The 21,348-nt window shown below is 39.1% G+C and overlaps 1 long non-coding RNA gene across 2 annotated transcripts in view; it reads left to right on the plus strand.

The window, feature by feature from the left end:
* Window positions 1-21,348, plus strand: part of LOC144321938 (uncharacterized) — a 248,343-nt gene that overhangs the window by 13,077 nt on the left and 213,918 nt on the right. The gene's annotated exons all lie outside the window — the stretch shown is intronic.

Here is a 21,348-nt window from a genome sequence, read left to right on the forward strand (position 1 = left end):
AGGCTATTATAGACCATGATTAAGATGTGATTGTAGGGACGGGTGAGTGAGTGGCTCAGTCGGTTAAGTGTCTCACTCTTGATTTTGGCTGAGGTCATGATCTCAGGGTTGTGAGATCAAGCCCCATGTCTGGTTCCATACTGGATGGAGAGCCTGCTTGGGATTCTAGCTTTCTTTCCCTTGGCCCCTCCCCCATGTCTCTCCCTCTTTCTTTCTCTCTCTCTAAAAAAAAAAAAAAAAGGTATATATGTAAATAAAATACTGATGATGAGTATGATTGTTCACCTGTAGAGGTAAGAAGAAACTTTATGTAGATCTTCCTTTTCTGTCCTCATGGGTAGTGTTGCCAATATAGAGGTGAAGATTGTGTAAATAATACTCTATTCTATAGCCATGGTGGTGTTGACAGGGCAGTGGAATCCATTCCCCCAGATTTGCCATGCCTCATCCCCATTTATGGTCAGCCTGCATCTCCACTGGTGTGCCCCATTCTTGAAAAAGCCTGATGCAGACCGAGTATAAGCTCCTTAACTGTCTTTTAAGGTTCCATGTGAGTTGACTTGGCTTCATCCTTCAGCTCCATCTCCTGCCACTTCTTAGAGTTCCCTCATACACACCAACCTTTGTTACTCCCATCTGCCTCTATGTGTGCGCCACTTTCTGCTTAGGATACCTTCTGCTCTTCATGTCTCCTTCTCCTTTGGCCAGTTCTCATTGCCTTTCAAGACCTGCTGCAGACCTTTTCTGTTGTATTCATTCTTGAACTCTGCACTGAGCCTCCATTCCATGTTGTTCTCAGGGCAACAGCAAAACTTTAAGAAGGTACCAACCATAGATTTCTTTTTAAATTATTTATTTATTCATGAAAGAGAGAGAGAGAGAAAGAGAGAGGGAGAGAGAGAGACATAGGCAGAGAGAGAAGCAAGCTCCTTCCAGGAGCCTGATGCAGGAGTTAATCCCAGGACCCAGGGATCATGCCCTGAGCTGAAGGCAGACACTCAACCACTGAGCCACTTAGGCGTACCCAACCATAGATTTTTGAATCAGCTGACTGGATGCTACAGAGAGAGCATGATGGAAGTTCCTGGTTTTGGGGAATGTAGGGGAGGAAAGAATGCCTCCCCTGCTTTGATGAATAGCAGAAAGAGCCACAGGGCATGAAGGTGCTTTGGTGGATAAAGACAAGAAGTATTGTGAGTAGTAGTGCTTAAATAGACATCCCCCAAACAAACAAATAAAAGAAGGCCCAGTGTCCCCTCCCTTCTGTATCATCCTTTGGTACCTCCAATTTGACCAAAACCCAGAGAAAATTGGGGGAGGAGACTCATAGTAGACTTATGTCTGCTATTTGGTGCAATAGGAGCATAAGTAGAGCAGTTTCAAAAGTTGTATTTCTTAAACCCTTAATTTTGTGGACTGAGGTTCTAGATCATATGATTTTACTTGTATGTTGAAATCAACTTGGGAAAGTGACCTCCTCTGAACTTCATGCTGCTACTACCCTCACGCTCCCCATTCCCGGTCCCATTTCGTTCTTCCACTTTTGTAGTGCTAGCAGTAGCATTGGAACCCTCGGATCTCTTTTGTTTCTTTCTTTTAATTTTCAGAGATGTAAGTGGTTCATTTAATATCCTCATACAAGGATATTTGTCTTTATAAAATTTTATTACTCTGTAGTTCTGCCTCTCAGCTGTACATCCAGCCACTCATCTATGCCATAGTAGGTAAGAATCAGGAGCTCCAAAGTGAGTAAATTGTCAATTTTATTTTACTGGGCAGGCATTGTTTCACCTTCTACTGTTTTGCTCAGAATTCCTTGTTGCTAAGATTATCAAGTGATTCAGACAAGAAGTGCAATAGTGAAACAAGAACCACAGACAGATCTTGACACCAGAATAAGAGGTCATCCTTTTGCCACTTCGCTCTACTACGCACAGAGACTCCACTGGGTAAAATTTACCTCTTTTCAAAGACAATACCATGAGTTTTGACACAAGGCAACATGAATGAACAAATTAGACCCAGAAGACTATCTTCTGTCTTCTGTGTTACTTCAAGTTCAAAATGTTAAGTACCAAAAAGGAAGTCGTAAACACCTTTGAGTCAAGTGGCCTGGTTATTGACGACCGTCCTGTTAGACTAGTGAGCTCTATTTATAAGCAGACAAGCTAGAGATGTATTTCTGTGACTTCTTCTCAGCACACCGCGAGGTACAGGGTGAAGACTGGATTGTCTTGGATAAAATGATAAAGAATCTGGCATAACCTTGAATTGTCTTGGGAAGAGTATGATTATATGGGAGCATTACTGAATTGTATTGGGAACATTTTCAGATTTCATGTGACGCTAGGCTTTTAACATTTTGAGATTTCAGATTTTTTCCATTTCTAGTGAAGAGGAGGTAGGAAATCGTATGTTGAGAAATCATTAGCCTAAGGCTCTGGGTCACACAGCTGCCTCGAAGCATAACCCATTCCATTGGGAAATGGTGGTCTAGCAGAACAGTTGTATGCTGACAAGAATTTTGTGATACCTGACATCTTCCTTCCTAAAGCCAGTGACTCTTCTTGATTGCCTGTACCTGTACCTCCAACCATATCCACTGTTGTTTACTTAGACCACCTGTCCAGCAGCACCTTTAAAACTGAGTGGTTCAGGAACTGTAATCATTAAATTTGCTTCTTTGGAAGAGTCACCTTTAAAGAAATTTATAAGATCTGAAAATTTTTCTGACACTGCGCTTCAGTTTGGTAGTATAATTCTGGGTTCTCAGAGGAAATAGATCTATTAAATTAACTTCTCTGCTTCTTATGTTAAGATCATGGTAGTGATTTCTGCATCTATGAAGTTCCTTTTATTTTCCATCTTTGAGTCTAAACTAAATTAAGGGTGCCTGTGGATCTCTTCAGTACATTGTGTTTAGTTAGGTAGAACTATTAGTTTTTCTAGATCTGAGATATTGATTACTATATGTAGAATCTAGGTGTTTGATAAATATCCTGAGTCTATATTTTGTCTCCTATCATTAGGGAAGCTTTTATGAAGAACTATTTGAATGTACTTTGGAGGTAATTTCTTATACATATCACGAGGTTAAACTTGACACCAGTTATGAAATTACTGCTGTAGGGTGCTTTTTCTGGTGTCCACAGAGTTCATGCTCTTTATGTGCCATCTTCTTGGCAGGGATACACAAAGGCTTCTGATTTACCCTGGGATTCATTTGTATGCATAGCTTAGCATTCCCTTCATTACACACATATCGAAGGACTATGTTGGTTGCAGATAGGAGTAAGAGAAACATATATTGTGTGAAAGGTTCATAGATGAAGCTGTCAGAATTGATGAGTGTTCGGAAGACTGGACCTGTCTTTGCCGTGTGCCCAGGAATGCTTGCCTCCTATCTGACATAGCCTGTAGGATACATAGCTGTCATGAAGTTACCATGAAATAGTTGTCTATTTATTATGGAGGTTTTTTTTTAACCTGATCTTTCTTTTGTATGTTCGGAACAGAGGGTGGTTAATACAATATTCTTATTTATTTCTTTGATAAGCAAAATCTCCAGAACTATCAAAATGGAGGAGACGAATTATAATCACAAATTCAAGATTGATGCCATTTTCAAGAGGCCATTTTCATGGATTTACAGGAGCTTATCTATAAGATTCAAAGAGGAGGACTGTTAATCATGGCAATACTGTGCTATCTCTATACCTCCATATATTAAGGAAAAGAGTGTGTTGGGATGTAGATTGACATCAAATTATTTAACAATATAGAAAGGTTATGTCAGAAATACACTGAATTTGAGAGTGATAGCCAACCAGAGGTTAAATCATCATGACACAGGCTACTTAATTTTAGTTGAAATAAGTAAATTTTGCCACTGAGAGTGAGGAATAGAGCAGGATGCTTTTATGGTGAGATGCTGAAGAGATCCAAGCATGTGAATTAATGCAAACCAACGGAGGAGTTATAGGAGCTGACCAAGTGCCATGGTATTGAAGAGGAAGACTCACTGAGGAGTTACTGATTCAAATCCATTGGTGAACTAAGACAGTGTCATGAGAGTCTAGGGGAGCAGAGGCCAAACAAGGTGCCCCAGGCCAAATAAAAGACCCAAACAATGGGACACCGGAGTTGAAGGCTAGGTAGTCAAAGTCAGGTAGGAACAAGAGTTTTCAGACTTCTGTTTTGCATGGGCGTTCTCTACAGCAAATCTTAAAAATACGTAAGCCAAGACTCTACCTCTGACCCACTAAATCTGAACCTCTGAGATGATATGGGTTCTAGTTGTTAGTGTTTTTAAAAACCTCTAGGGGGCAGCCCTGGTGGCGCAGCGGTTTAGCGCCGCCTGCAGTCAAGGGCGTGATCCTGGAGTCCCTGGATCGAGTCCCACATCAAACTCTCTGCATGGAGCCTGCTTCTCCCTCTGCCTGTGTCTCTGCCCCTCTCTCTCTCTCTCTCTCTCTCTCTCTTTCTGTGTGTCTCTATGAATAAATAAATAAAATCTTTAAAAAAAATAAAAACCTCTAGGTAATTCTGACGTATAGAAAATCAGGTAATTCTGATTCTAGGTTTGGAATATGCAGAACTCTCAGGCATGTCAGTTGAGTTTTAAAGTTGTTCTCTGAAGAAGCAAACATTTCTTTGCATGAATATTTCCACAACCATCCAGATGATAAAATGTCTCCAAGAGTTGCTAAGAGTATTGTGGGTTAGTACACTGTGGGGACCCTGCTCCAAATGCAAAAGAAATGTGGGACTCAAAGTGATGAACTGTCTCAGCTAGGCTTCAATTACTGTGTCCTACACTGCTTCCGAGGTTTGAGAAAAAACTGAATTGGACTTCAAGGTCAGAAAATTATTTTGAATATTTGTTTCATGGTAGCTGGTTTGTTTGTGGCATTAGGCAAATCATTTAACCATCTAAGTGATATTTTATTTCCTTTTCTATGAATGAGATAGAAATTCCTGCTTTCTCATTAGGTAGGAGGGATCACTTTGAAAATCGTACTCTAGGAGAAGTTTTTATGGATCAAAAATTTAAACCCTAAGATGTAGACATGCAAAAATCTAAAACATTAATGAATTATATATAACTGAACTTGCCTTTGCTTTGAAGATGTAAATCTTCTGAGAAAAAAATAACTTCTTTCTCGCATATAGTCTACTCTGTTTTCTATTCACATTTATATACTCATATCTCAGGTTGTGTGTGGTTTAAAACATGGTCACTTTCAGGAAAACGCTCAACCATCCTTTTATGGTTTTACTTTTTTTCCCCCAGGGATATATGGAATGAAAGAAGCTTCTGGAGCAGTGTGGGCAGTTGGTCAGGGGCTTCTCTTCTCTGAGTTATCCTTCATACCATTGATGTCTCTGACACAGTTTGGCAGATTCCTGGATCTGCTGGTGTGGACAGATTTTTATATCTGTTGAGGTGCAACTGGTCCCACTTTGACATCTGCGGCATTATGCCAGCCTGTGGCACCTGTTGTCATGCAGGCGCAAAGCTCTATGAGCCTGTCATCACACGCTCACCCCTCCAAGTCTTCAATACCCTACTGTTCTCATGCCGTGTTAGGGACAGCAGTGCACTGAATATGGAGCATTTCAGGATGGCTTCTCCCAGAACAGACTTCCAGCCAGGAATTTGAGTGCATGTGAACTCTTAAGGAAGTACTTCCAGAAGAAATTGACAAAGAAGTAGAGGAAGCAGATATAGAAGGGGAAAGGTAAGCAAAGATTCAGGGTCAGGTAAAGTTTAAGCGTATGATTCTGCAACACAAATTATGCCTCATATTTTATTTCATGTTGCACTATAGGAGCTGACCTTTCTTATTTCTGCACCAGTTACTCATTGGCTGTAAAGCTGGCGTGGGGAGGAGATGGTTGGTTATAAGCTCCCAAGTGCTTCCAGCGTGGTTGCTCCTGTCACCCAAAGGCATTCCTCTGTAAAAGGTTATAGATGCGTCTTCAGCAGAGGCTGAGGATGGATGCACAGAGATCATGGAACCTGAGGATGTTTGAGCAGGAAAAAGAAGTGTATATTAGAGTCCAACTTGTACTACTTTTCCATTAAGTTGATGCCTTTTTAAAAAAATCTGACGGGTCGTAATTTCTGCAGACAAATTTCTAAGAGAGCTTGGTGTGACAAGCCTTTTTTTTTTTTTTTTTTTTTTGCTGTTTGGTGTGGATTTTTTAAAAAATTTTTTTAATAATAAATTTATTTTTTATTGGTGTTCAATTTGCCAACATACAGAATAACACCCAGTGCTCATCCCGTGAAGTGCCCCACTCAGTGCCCGCCACCCAGCCACCCCCACCCCCCGCCCTCCTCCCCTTTCCACCACCCGTAGTTTGTTTCCCAGAGTTAGGAGTCTTCATGTTCTGTCTCCCTTTCTGATATTTCCCACACATTTCTTCTCCCTTCCCCTCTATTCCCTTTCACTATTTTTTATATTCCCCAAAAGAATGAGACCATATAATGTTTGTCCTTCTCTGATTGACTTATTTCACTCAGCATAATAACCTCCAGTTCCATCCACATCGAAGCAAATGGTGGGTATTTGTCGTTTCTAATGGCTGAGTAATGTTCCATTGTATACATAATTGGTGTGACAAGCCTTAATCTGCACTGCTAGAATTGGTCCCAACACCCTTTCTGACTCTCATCATCTTCCTGCTACACCCGTTTCAAACACACCCTTAGCTAGCACATCTGCTGTTCTAGTAGATAACTTGGAAGGATGAACTAGACCATCATTTGAGGAGCCTGAGCTCTGGTCACCTGCACTTAAGGTTGCTGTCATGGTTCATGCACAGGTAAAATTTATCTTGGGGGTTGTTGTCATGGGTGACCAAGTAAGCTGATATTAGGCAGCACTCCCACAAATGACAAGTACATACTCTGGAAAAAATAGAAAAACACAAACAATAGACAAAAATAGCTACTGGAGTTGGATAAAGGGAATGGTAGTGTGTATGGAAGGATTTTCTGTTTGTTTTGTTTTGTTTTGTAGCTTCTAGCCTAAGGGCATCCCTCTTTATGTAATATACAGAGCCTATAGAAGTGTTCTAGAGGGATCCCTGGGTGGTGCAGCGGTTTGGCGCCTGCCTTTGGCCCAGGGCGCGATCCTGGAGACCTGGGATCGAATCCCATATCAGGCTCCCGGTGCATGGAGCTTGCTTCTCCCTCTGCCTATGTCTCTGCCTCTCTCTCTCTCTCTCTCTCTCTCTCTCTGTGACTATCATAAATAAATAAAAATTAAAAAAAAAAAAGAAGCGTCCTAGAAATATGTGCGTTTTTGGTGGCCCAAAGAACCAGAGGACCAAGTGTGAGGCAAGTGTAACAGCAGATCACGAAGGGGAGAACACAGAAAGAAGGGAGCCGGAAAGAGACAAATCTCACATTTTCTGCATATTTTGTGCATAAACTCTAAAACTCTTTGGATAACTTCCGAGCCAGTTATGTTTGGGGAAGAACCATGTAAGCTACCATATTTAAGACAAAAAACTGAGCTTGTATCTGAGCTGTTACCCAGCTGCCACAGTATCCAGTTGTAGTTTAGTCAAGTTAATTACCTGATAAAACAAACAACAAAGATCAACATTTTGGGGAACTATGTAACAAAATCTAGAGTAACCACAGCACAGCATTTAAAATGTCCATTACACAATCCAAAATAACTTGGCATATGGAGAAACAAGAAAAGGTGACCCATTATCAAGACAAAGACTATTTAATGGAGACTCTCCCTGAGATGAAACAAATTTTGCAATTAGCAGGCAAAAGTTTTACAGTAGCTCTTATAATAATGATAGGAAAATATGTTCACAATGAATTAAAAAATCAGAAAATTCAGCAGAAAGTTAGAAACTATAAGAAAGAGCCAAATGGAAACACTAAAAATAAAATGTACCACTTCTGAAGTAAAGGTGATTGTTGGAACACTAAATGATGCTGAGAACCAAACCCTAGCTCTAAGATGTCATAATAACACTAAATCTTTATAATTATCAGCATCAATTTTCCCTGTCAAGATGATAATCCCCTCCTTTGCCTAACTGGTCTATTGGTGTGAGGAATCCAACAGACCCAGTGGCAATCAAAATTTGACATTTAGTAGGGCTCTACTGTTTGCCTTGCTGGATTCACTTCTATCTGGAAACTAGGAGCTTTAGACACATAGAGGTTGAAGATGCAGAGATGGGAAGCATAGATTGTCCACATATGTCAATGCTTGTAGTCGTAAGCCAAGGGATTCTCTTCCTACCTTTTGGTCTGGGACCCATCAGATATACTAGTGGGGGACTCAACACAATATAATGGTTGTAACTTTAAAGTTTGTATGGTGTCTTGAAGAATAATTCCCAATATTTCTAGAAGGTCATCTCTTAGATGACCTCTCAGAGGTTATTCCAACACTCTGCTAGACCAGCAGTTTCTAAAATGTGTAGTAGGTGGTAAAACCAAGGGATGTTCTGGGCCTGTGCCTACTGTTGTACATCCTTCAAAATAAAGGGGGTCCAAGGCAATTTTTTCAGGATCATATGTTAGTAAATAAGATGTTCTGTGAGCCCTCAGATACAGCACATGCCAAGGGACTGCTGTCAAGGGAGGGAATCTCTTCCCTTTTCTAATCTTGATAAAAGTTGCTTTGCTTTTCAGAATGAATAGGGTCCAGTTTAATCAACCTGACCTGAAGTAGCATATTTGTCTCTTCAAGAAGTGGTAGTTTATCACATACTCTGCCTTGGTCTCTTTTGTTGACATATTGGACAAAATGATCTTGTGTCAAAAACTACATTATCCTTGATTAGAGGGAGGCCTGTGAATAGCTTCCGTCTCTGACACTTTGGCTATTCTGTTGGTGAATCCATTGTGTAAATCCTGGGTAATCAAGGACAGATGTCAACTGATAGTAATTTGTTGAGTCATCGTGGTCACCTAACTATTTAGTACCCTTCTGGAATGGATGTTTTATGATGGGCATTAAGTGTGATGTAGATATCCTTTTTTACTATGATTGCTCTTACTCCACAGATCAAAGCAGTGTTAGGGTTTTATCAGATTCTTAGTGTGTACGTTCCACCAGATTAATGAATATTGGATGAGTGTGTGGGTCCATGGGACACTCTACATGTTGAATATAGGCCGTGGCTCTATTTATCAGTAAATATCCACATACCCATACTATAATAGTAGGGTCAGGATACCAGGATTGCTGGTGTCAGAATCAGTCCAGACTTAATGTCCCCCAGAATACTTACACATTTTTCTTTTTGAATATGCAACTACTGAGGTGAGTGGCTGCAGGTCCCATTGGGAAAGGACAAAGAGAATCACTATTGTTAAGACATGTTGTGGCATCACATCCTCCTTTTCCAGGTGTTTTCATCTTTGAATTCTACATGTGAAAATTGACTCAATTGTGGAAACTGAGCAAGTGATCATAACTTTTAACTAAGGTAATTGATAGCAACCTTCTTGATCTGTATCCACATCCACACACAAATTCTCTCTTTCTTTTTTTTCTTAGTTACCAGGAAACTGTAGATCCTAGGCTCTCACCATGTCTTTTAGCCATTGACATAAATCCCCCAGAACTTGGCCTCTCATTATTTCACCTTACTACCCATTATGGTAATTAGATTTACTTTGTCTCTGATGGTTAAAGTTGGCCCCTGGAATCTTTCAACTGGTGGGTACTAGGAATCCCAGTTTCCTAAAGCATCTTATACTACCAGTCCAAACCTTCAGAAGATAGTCATAAACTTCAACCATATTCGTGACTCCTACCAATTCATTTTTTATTGTTTTACTAATTGGAGTTTCCCCTAGCCCTTCCTGAACATAGTCCGCTAGTGCTTTTGTGTTTGTTTCATTTTTTTTGTGTTCATATATACTAACATGCCCTCTTCTCTGAGCCTTGTGTTCTCTTTCATACTGTGTCAGGTCATCTCTAGCATTTTCACTTTATTTCATGATGATTTTTTTAAAAGTAGGACAGTTGTTTTTAGAGCAATTTAAGGTTCACAACAAAATTAAGAAGGTACAGAGATTTCCCATATACCCTTTGCCCTCACATATGTATGGCTTTCCCATCACCAACATTCCTCACCAGAGTGGTATGCTACAATTGATAAAGCTACGTTGACGTGTCACAATCATCCAAAGTCCAAGGTTTATGACATTACAGTGCACTGTTTTTTGTTGTATGTCCTACAGGTTTGAACGAACACACAGTGACATACATCTACCATTATGATATCATGTAGAATATTTTTGCTGCCCTAAAATTCCTGTGTGCTGTGCTTAATCATCCCTTCTCCCATCCCTGAAAACCACTGATCTTTGAACTGTTTCCATAATTTTTTTCAGAATGTCATATAGTTGGAATGATATAATATGTAGCCCTTTAGATTGACTTCTTTAACATGGTAGTATGTATTTAAGGTTTCTCCATGACTTTTAATAGCTTGATACCTCATTTTTTAAATTCAGTGATAACTAATATTTGTCTGGATTTACCAAAGCTTATTTATCCATTCACCTACTGAAGGACATCTTGGTTGTCTTCAAGTTTTGGCATTTATGAATAAAGCTACTATATATGTCCGGGTGAAGTGTTTGGTGTTTTTGGTGTGAAGCTTTTAATTTTAAAATTAAAACAAGCAATGCGATTGCTAGATTATATATTAAGTATATGTTTAGTTTTGCAAAAAACTACCTGTCTTTGAAAGTAGCTGTACTGTTTTGTGTTATCATTAGCAATGAATGAGAGTTACTGTTGCTCCACATGCTTGCTAACATTTAGTGTTCCAGTGATCCCAATTCCAACCACTCTAATAGCTGTGTAATGGTATCTCATTGTAATCTGCATTTCTTTGATGATGTGTGACAATCATCTTTTCATCCCCTTAACTGTCATTTGTATATCTTGTCTGGTGAGGTGTCTGTTATGGTCTTTGGCCCATTTTTAAATCAGGTTGTTTGCTTTCTTATTGTTGAGTTTTAGGAATTCTTTGTTTATTTTGGATAGCAGTCTTTATCAGTCGTATCTTTTGCAAACTTTTTCTCTTAGTCTTTAGATTGTCTTTTAATTCTCTTGACATCATATTTCACAAAGCAGAAGTTTTAAATTTTAACTTAGTCCTGCTTATCAATTGTTTCTTTCACAGATTATGCCTTTCAGTATTGAATCTAAAAAGTCATCACTATAACCAATGTCGTTTAGGTTTTCTCCTATTATGTTCTAGGAATTCTGTAGTTTTGCATTTTATATTTAGGTCTATGTTCCATTCTGAGTTACTTTTTGTGACAGGTGTAAGGTGTATTTCTAGATGCAATTTTTGTTTTACATGTGAATGTCCAGTTGTTGTCATACCATTTGTTGAAAAGACCCTTTTTTCTCCATTGTATTTCCTTTACTTCTTTGTCAAAGATCACTTGATCATATTTATATGGCTTAATTTCTGGATTCTCTATTTTGTTGGATTGGTCTATTTTTCTTTTCTTTTGCCAATATTATACTGTCTTGATTACGGTAGCTTTACAGTAAGACTTGAAGTCAGATAATGTCAGTTTCCAAACTTTGTTCCTCTGTGTTGTGTTGGCTGTTCTGTGTCTTTGACCTCTCATATTAACTTTATAATTAGTTTATTGATGATCACAAAATAACTAGCTGGATCTTTGATTTTGATCGTGAAGTAGAACATTTGAATATGGAAAAAGAAGCAGGTAAGACAGATAGGAAGTTTCAGTGAAGTTCTAGGCTCAGCCTCATCCTATAAAGCGTATACACTTGACCTTGAAATTTGCTTCATCTTTTGGAGAAGAGAACTCTACTCATATACTTCTCTACTGGCTTTTATCCTTGGCTCCTAGCTGTCCTTAAGGGGTTGGAAACTCCCAGGCATTTGTGACTCCTCCCCCTGGGACAGCCCTCTGAAGGAAAAGAGGCTCTGAAACAGCAAAGCACACACTATTTGGGGGACAGGTACAGTGGCAAGAGAAGTCAGGGAAAATCTCAGTGGGGCACCAAAAATACCCCCTGCAGATCCTCTGAGCAGCTTGCAGTACCCCAGGAAAACAAGGTTCCAGCATATGGTGTTTTTAGATCCCCCTAAACTGATCTGTTGGCTGATGTTTCCAGGATTTCATTACCCTTGATGCTCAGCCTTGAGGTTCGGAAAGAGACAACAGTCAGACAATGTCATTCACATCCAACCCTTTGTGCTTTTCTTAACTCTCTTTCAGTTTACCCCAGCGCTGGAAGGGCTTTTCCATTTCTTTTCAGGGAACTGTCTTTGTGGCATAGCTTTCTTCTTTCTTACTCTGTGCCTTATGGAAGAAATTCTATGATCTCAAATACCCTGTGGCATGACACCACTTAGTCAAAAAACCTATCTCTGTATTTTTAAGAAAATGATTTTCTTTCAATAAAGCCAAGCTCCAGCATTTTTTTAAAATACTTTTTTCAACCTGATACCACATATTGGCCTAGAAATTCTCTTTTGAAACTTCAAGCCAAGCACCGACCCTCCTGAACTTGGCTGAGTATGGCTGTCCCTTGAAGCAATCGATGGCATTGATTCCAAAGATAGTGTTGTCAAGGGGTCCTCTGTGATGAACAAAATGTTGGTTTGCTTGCTCAATAATGTCATCCTTGTCAAACAAATTATTATGACATTATTGAATATTTATGTGACTGTGCTTCTGTGCTGTAACATTTTTATAATTCTGCTCATGCTGTTGAGATTTTCTTCTACTTAGTTAGGCAATGCCACTTGACTTCCCTCCCTTCTCTTTCTTTTCCTCTTTGCCTCTGATATCCTTCTGAAGTCACCTCATTCCCCCTTAGTATGCTTCTTCTAATTTGCTTAGGGCTGGGAACCAGATACACAAGTATGTTGGAATTGTACATTTAAGACTTTCAGCAGTTTAGGTGAGAGACTAAGTCTTCTTCCATGGCATCACATTCATGGCTTATTTATGAGTCCTCATGACAGAAACCTCAGGCACTGAGAGCTGTGCCTGTGTGTACACCCGTGGAGGTGTGTATGTGTAGCGTTATTTCTTCTAGATACTTTTTAATACGTGATTGCATTGAAGTGGCTAGAAATAAGACATTTGTGAAAAAAAAATAAAAATAAATAAAAAAAAGACATTTGTGAGTAAAAAGAATCTCTTCTAAACAAAATGATATTGACAATTATTCACCAAGTCTGCTCCATCTTTTACAAATTAAAAGAACTTAAACATGGAGAATTCTGGAACATTTCAGGTCAGCCTTTATTAAAAGACCCGGTTTACTATATAGATCCCACATTTTGCATGCCACTGGAGACAGGAAAGAAGATGTGATTTAATTCCTGGGGGGTAAAGACAAAGGAAATATACAAAGCTCCAGGAACATGAATGAGTGAGCTAGTATGACAATCAAATTAACAGACCATGTGTGAGGCTGATTGTAGATGTGAGGTCTATGGCTTTCAATTAACCAGACCACACTGAGACATCTGGTGCTCCAAGAGTATCACATCATTATCACTGGAGAGCAGCTCTATTTTTTCAAGTTTATCTTGAGAAAAATATTTTTGTATTACTCTGTGGAAAGCACCACATCCAAGAATGTACCGTGAGTTGGCCAATATTTCCCCATTTCTACGAGTGACATTAGTGATGTTCTATGAAATTGGTTCCATTGTTGTTGCTTTCTTGACTCATACATGGGTTCTGAAGAAACCAGAGAAAGTTGAGATAATCCTCTTACTACAGGGGTTGTGGTAATGGGTCCTGACTGGTGGAAAGAAGATAATTTTGGAAGCGAATGGGGAAGGTGGGGATGCTCCTGCTGCTCTGGTTAGATGGTGCATGATGTTATAGCAGTCCTGCCTTAGTGGTGCCAGGAATCCCTCCAGGGAAGGGTATTGTGAATGCCAGACATTTGCCTCTGGATCAATCTTTCTAATGGTGAGTTCTCTCAAGTTGCTGATTTTGCTCTTGGATGGCTGGCTGCAGTTGTGGAGAAACATCTTTCTCTGGTAAGCCAGAGTGAGCCCCCTTACCTCTGTCATCTTTGTTTCGAGTTCTGGGCTGGGGTAGTAGAGGATCAGATGCTGCTTCTCAGGCCTTCTGCTACTTAAGAATGTCCTTGTTAAATTATATGAAAAATGAAAAATTTCGGTGTCTAGTTCATTCCTTTTAAGCTCCTGCCAATGTTTTGCTCATTGTTGCAGTCTTATTCTATGCTCTCACCGATTTACCTTGGTCACTAACTTTTGACTTGACTCCCCATACTCATCCTAATCATTTTTGCAGATATGGATCCCAGGCCCCAGAGGAAAGGTGGCATGGGCTGCAAGCTTCCTCTTTGATTATTTACAATCACTTCCCCAGAGTGCTGGAAGCTGCACAGGAAGAAGAGAATATTGATGTTCCTAGAAAGTTTTTCACGGCTCAGCTCAGGATCTTGCATAACAAAATCCGGGAGCTAAATGTATTTTAATGGAAATGCTTAGCGTTCAGCTATGAGAGATTGTTGAGACTGATCGTCTGGAATGTTAATATGTGAACATTAACCAAGGTATTTATTTTGGTTGTATTTCAGAATGAAGGACGGCTTCATGGTTATTTATTTAAGAGAGTTCGCAGTTAGGAAATACTTAACTTTCAGGCAAGGATTCGTGCAGTGATAAAGTACCTGTCTTTTAGATTACTGGGAGGAAGTACAGATTAGTGGAATTCTGTCCCTTTATAACTTCTGCTTGCTCTGACAGATTGGAAAGAATGTTCATAGGAGTCACACAAACTACCACAGGCGCGCTGGGATCTGAAAGCATCAGATATAAGTAGAAAGTATGGCATGAGTTTTATGGCACACTTGTGACATGAAGACAATTATCATGTCACGGACTTGAACCTGACAATTGTGGGTTGAGCTGGCAAGACCTGTGTGGACAAGTACACAGTGTTGTTACTGCAGCGACAGTTGCATTTATCTGCTTATTTTACTCATGGAATGACACAGATGTGGACGCCTATGACACTTTGGGCACATAAAAGGCCAACCCTGCGGGCACCTGGGTGGCTCAGTGACTGGGCTTCTGCCTCGGCTCAGGGCGTGATCCCGGTGTCCTTGGATTGAATCTCGCATCAGGCTCCCTGCAGGGAGCCTGCTTCTCCCTCTGCCTATGTCTCTGCCTCTTTCTGTGTGTCTCACCGATAAATAAATAAAAGTCTTAAAAAAAAAAAAAAAAAAGCCAACCCCTAATCTGTTTCTTGACAGACCCATGAAGTTGAAAGCTAATGAACAACTTCAAAGGTCCTTGAAAAGGACCAGTCTTGAGGGTCCCGTGGAAACTTTTTGTGTCTCTATATTTTCTCCTACGAACTTTTCTTTTCCTCTCTTCTTTCCTTTTCCTTTTTTGGTTTTGTTTAGTTTTAAGATTTCCCACAGGAGAGGTTCTTGCTCTGACTGCAAGAAGTTCTTTATGCGCCAAGATGTTCAACCTGACTCTACTACTGCTTGTCCTCACAAGTCTGGGAGAGCTTGGGCTTTTTCCTCTTTCTTTTCAGAAAAGATACTTCTATTGGGGATCAGAGGGAGTTTTAGTTTTTGTAAATGGATGCTAATATATGTGCAAAATGAGCCCAGTCACAGAGCATGCCCGGAGAGGAAACTGACACACAGTTCATACTTCATAAAGCACAAGTGTGTAATTTGGGTTACCTGGAGAGCAGTTACAGTCCACAGTTAAGAGGCAGGACAGGAATTGCCTCGTTAGCTTTTCTCCAGTGCTACTGAACAAAAAGTCCTATTAATTCACATCCTCCCTGTTGAAAGAGTAAATCAGAGAGTGTTGCCACCACATTCCTTGGCTCCAAATGGGGGCAGTTTGTTGGGTGCTGAGGAATCTTTATGTCATTGTGCAGCCACCTGGCTGGACTGCCATTTCTACCTTTGGATTACCTGCTTTATCTATTTGCTATTAATTCAAGGTTTTCAGCTCCTACTGAATAGAATTGCCTCCCAAGGGTGCTCTTCTCTCTCTTTTACATTACAGGTCTCTCTGAGACTCCAGGGCTCTTGAGCTCACCTGCCTGCATCCAAACTGATGTACCTCAGAGCTTGACAGGAACAGTGCCCTTTGGGGCATATTACAGCCATTTCAATTGGCAAGTAGAGAAAAATAAATACCACATAAGAAGCAGTAAAAAGATTGACTTTCAGGGTTTTTTAGAGCTTTATGTTGGAGGAAAATGATTTATTTAAAAGGGTAATCAGGCGTGGAGGTGGGCTGTATGTAGAGAAAATAGTGGGTGGGCTTAGGTTTGCTAGCCCAGCATGGCTCAGAGCGTGAGAAAAACAAAGATAGCTTCTTTAGTGGAGGTTCTAATCTCTGGATAACATCTTTCTTGTTATTGAAAGAGGCATTTCCAGAATGCCACCTGGTCGAAAATAGTGTCGCAGAGAGGAAGTGGGCTTAGGTTGTAAGTACTTTAAGGTCCTCACATCTGTAATCTGGACAGGTTCTCTGTGGCTCAGGAGGAGAAGGCAATGGAATCAAGCCTGCCAAGACAATAAAAGCTTTTTCAAGACTGTGATCTGTTAGATAAACAGTTTTCCTTCTGTTCCCCATCCCATAAATCCACTGCTGACTCTGACTTATTTTTGTGTGTATCTCAGAATATAAAATCTTTTATTAACCACAAAGTAATGGGACCTATTCATCTAATTGATCACCCTTCCACAGTACAAATATCTAAAGCAATAAAGTAATGGAAGGAATGCAGAGCTGAGAAAGACGAGCAGAGCTCTTGCATTTTTTTAAATCAGTCAGCGAATATTTGCTTTTTAGAGCAATGTGCACTTTTAGATATTAAACTTTTTTTTTTTTTTTTTTTGCCAAGACAACTTGTTGCCTTTTTTTTTTTTTCACTTTTGAAGTCTAGGAGGTATATCATATTTTCTTGCTTTTCAGACTTCTCAGCACATTTATATTTAATTCAGAGAGAAGGAGAGAGACAGAGAGGAAGAAATGGAGAGAATGTGTAAAATAAAGAAGCACAGTACCATACTTGGCATTTATCTACATGGAATTTTGTCCTTGGAGAGTCTCCCTGCATTTGCATAATTAATTGTAGTTACTTTAGAGGGAAGTAAATAATGTCCGTTTACATAAAGGATGCCTTACACAGCTTTCACTCCTAACTCTGACTTTCCATCTCTTTTTTTGCCTCATCTTCCCCAAATTAAGCAATAAAATTGAACTTTTGCAGCCTGGGAAACATTCACTCTACTAGTGCTACAGATAAATAACTGAACTCTACATCTGAAACTAATATTTAAAGGAAAAAGATCTATAAAAATGAATAAAGAGAATGGACAGTGCTACCTCAGGATCTGTTTGCTGCTTCCTCAAAAAGCAGAAGAGTTAACTTCATTTTAGGTGTTGAATATCGTTAGTAAATATCTTAAAAATGAAAAGTGTATAGTTTTTGTTTTTGTTTTTGTTTTGATACCTTAAGGATCCTGGTCTTTTAAAAGCCCTTTATTGTATATTTAAGCACTGTTAGTGCTTTTCAGGCCAACAGAATACCACTGTTTGGAGGTCCTGCAACCCTAGTCATCTTCTAGTTTGTGAGCCACTTGACCATGTATAGAATGAGTTAAAAGCCCGGCTATGAACAGTTTGCCCAAATAGAGCATACTCTTTTGGGGTTCATAATCACACCAAATACATCTTCATTTCCCTTCTGTTTTTTTTTTTTTTTCTTTTTCTCCTAAAGACCCAGCATAGATGTTTGTTGTTAGGATTCATGATTTCTGTTTTCATTAAAATTAAAGTGCATCAAGGGGAAAGAAAATGAAAACTCCTACTTTATCAAAATAGTAATGCAAGAATAAGTCTCGGTTTTATGAGGAGGTGTTAAGGGGGAAAGTGTGTGCTTAGCTCAGATGTGAATGTATAATCATAGTGCTTAAGTACAACTTGACAAGTGCCATGGAAATACATGGAAAGCACTGGGTGAAAACTTTTGCTAGAAAAGTCTTGCCGAGGTCTGAACCTGAATTTTTTTTTTAATCTTTTCAATGTCAATATCGTTTCTCTGAGTCATAGTCTTCAAGGATCTATTACTTGAGTTTAGTTTCCTCCCCAATTCAAGTTTGATCTCTGTATCCAGTAATTCTTATATTATCCTCAGACTTCTGATTGCCTTTTTCCTACATGTTGTACATGATATTAAAATACATTTATCAACCAAATACCTATTGTGTATTAGGCATTTCTTTGGGCTTCCAGAGCCTCACTCTTGCCTATAGAGAGCAGATTTAAAACAAAAGTGAAAACAAAAAAAGACGGGCTTTGAGCTAAGGTTAAGGTCTCATGAGACATTGTCTTCTTGAATTCCATAGTCTGTCACTTTGTTCTCTCTGGTAAGTCTAGCCCTGGCATCCAGTAGGTACTCATCCAGAGTTTTCTATTCTAGAATTAACATAGTGACTAATGGTTTCTATAAACAAGAAAGTAATTCAGCTTGTTGTATATCTTAAAATAATTAATGGTGGATCCAAGATTAATTGGACCTGATACATGTGTTTCATTATTTAAGATTACATTTAAGAGTTAGGATTACATTTCAGACAGCATCTATTCTATCATTTTATCCTTTTGTTATTAATATTTATTAACCTTACTATATGTTGGACGCAGTCTTTGAAACAGTGGGATGCCTCCCCTGTGCCTCCCCCCACATACACACACACGTATAGTGCGTATCCTCCAGGTGTTTTGAGGCCACATGGGTAAAAAATTATACACACATAAACTATTAAATAATAAAGCAGTAATATGATAAAAGTAAAAGGCTTATTATAAGGATTGCCTCAGTGCTCAGTGGTACAGACAGTAAATTATTAGTTTATAGTAATAAGAGACAGACTGCGGTTTAAAGCCTGGTTCTGCTTAATTGTCAGTTTCTCTCTCAAGTTCTGTGGAATTGTCTCCTTTCTTTCTCTGATTTGCCTTCACTTCTGCATACATAATTATTTGATTTTTCCTCAGTTTTTCTTTCTTTCTTTCTTTCTTTCTTTCTTTCTTTCTTTCTTTCTTTCTTTCTGATTTCATTTATCATTCATGAGAAACAGAGAGAGAGAGAGAGAGAGAGTGGAAGAGAGAGAGAGAGAGAGAAGCAGAGACAGAAGCAGAGGGCAAAGCAGGCTCCATGCAGGGAGCTCAACATAGGACTCGATCCTGGGTCTCCAGGATCACATCCTGAGCCGAAGGTGGTGTTAAACCACTGAGCCACCTGGGCTGCCCCCTCAGTTTTTCTATTATAGATTTATTTGATAATAATTATGTATGGATACATATATAAATATATACACATGAATACATTTTTAGGGGCATAGGTGTGTGTATACATATATATAGATATACATATGTACACATATACTACATATATACACACATATGTAGACACACACATGCACATATTTATGTGTACATTGGGTGTATGTATATATTTGTATATGTGCCAGACTTTGTTCTAAGTGGTTTATAAACTATTCACTTACTCTTTGCAACAAATCTCTAAGGTAGGTTGCTTTATATCACTATTTATTGATGATGTTACCACAACACAGACAGGCTAAGTAACCTGCCAAAGTCTCTCAGCTGAGTGGCACACAGGGATTCAAATTCAGGGGTCATTCCATAGTCTGTGTTGAAACCGCTATATCTTGCTACTTCTCACATCACATCTGTATAAGTATTTACTTGTTTGGGTTGTCCCAGTTATCCTGTAATCTTGTAAGCTCTTTGGCTTCTTCATGTTTGTATACTCAGAATATGGCAGACTATGTGGAGCGTAGAAAAGGTGTAGTCTGGAATAGAAACACAGCAGATGTTGGGCTACCTGGGAAGGAGAGGTGCCACTAAGACCCAGTGCAGAATTCTAGGGAGGGTGGAGTTGGAGTGAGTAGAAGCAAAAGAAAGTAAAGCAGGGTGGGTAGGTTGATGCTGGGAAGTCTTTATATTCTGTGATGATCTTCTTGTAGGAAAAATAATTGCTGGTGTTCAGTTGAAAGGTAGCATTTTAGAAACAGCTGAAAGCAGTGCAATGTACTTATAAAAAAGGAAAAGGACTGGTGAGTAGGGCATCTGTGGGTCTATTTTCAAGAAAATTTCACTAAGGAGACAATGAGATTTTAAAATTGTGGGTGCAGATGGTAGAGATAGGATGGCCAAGAGTGGAGAGCCATTTATGAAATGGAGTTTGCAAGTTGATGAGGGATTGGAAGGAAAGGAAAGAAATCTCAGGGAGTAGGTGGACTCTTGTTGCTAACTAGGAGGAATGGCAAACTGGTAGGAAAGAAAGAAGTTCTAATTTGGTCATATTTAGGTTGATGGACCTTGAAGATGTCTATCGATGGTTATTGGGTAGAAGATTTTAAATAGACTTCGGTATTGGCATGGGGCTCTGGCATTGAGGGGAAATATCTAGACTGAAGATAAATTTGGAAATTCTTCTTTCTTTCTTTCTTTCTTTCTTTCTTTCTTTCTTTCTTTCTTCTTTCTTTCTTGATTTCCAGATTTCTAGATTTCTTATGCAATGAGTGAAGTCATAGAGAAGGTTTAAAAAACTGATCCCCCCCAAAAGTAGGTCAAAGGAAAGACCCCTTTGAAATATCAGAATTTATGGGACTGGATGGAGGAACACCTTCTAAGGATGCCTAGAAAGAACTTCATGTTTCTACAACACCAACCAACCAATCAATGAAACAAAACTGCATATAGAAAAATATCTCTTCTGTTAAATATTCTAGGCCAGAGGTTTGTTGCAATTTATGGCCAGTGAGCTCTATCTGGCCTGCCATCTTTTTTTTTTTTTTTTTAAATACTGTTGTCCTGGAATAAAGCCACACTCGCTCATTTGTGTATTGTCTATGGCTGCTCTTGGTCTAACATAGCAGAGTTGAATAGTTGAGACAGGGACCTTATGGCTGCAAATCCTAGAATATTTACCATCTGGCCCTTTACAGAAAAAGTAGGCTGACCCCCTGTGCTAGTCAGAGACAAGAAGAAATAGAAATATTTGATAAAATGAATTTTCTATGTAAATTTTTAGAATAATTTTCTACAGAACATCTTTAAATGAAACCTTCTGTAAATGAAAGACCACCACTTCACGTGTGGTAGGATCAATAAAAACAGATATACATGCTTACATACAAATGTAATTATGTCTGTATAAAATACATGCACACATATACAATCGTGTGTGTGTATAAATATATATCTATGCACGTATTATACACACTCACACACACA

This window comes from Canis aureus, chromosome 10 (genome assembly GCF_053574225.1).
Source record: "Canis aureus isolate CA01 chromosome 10, VMU_Caureus_v.1.0, whole genome shotgun sequence".
NCBI classification, from domain to species: domain Eukaryota; kingdom Metazoa; phylum Chordata; class Mammalia; order Carnivora; family Canidae; genus Canis; species Canis aureus.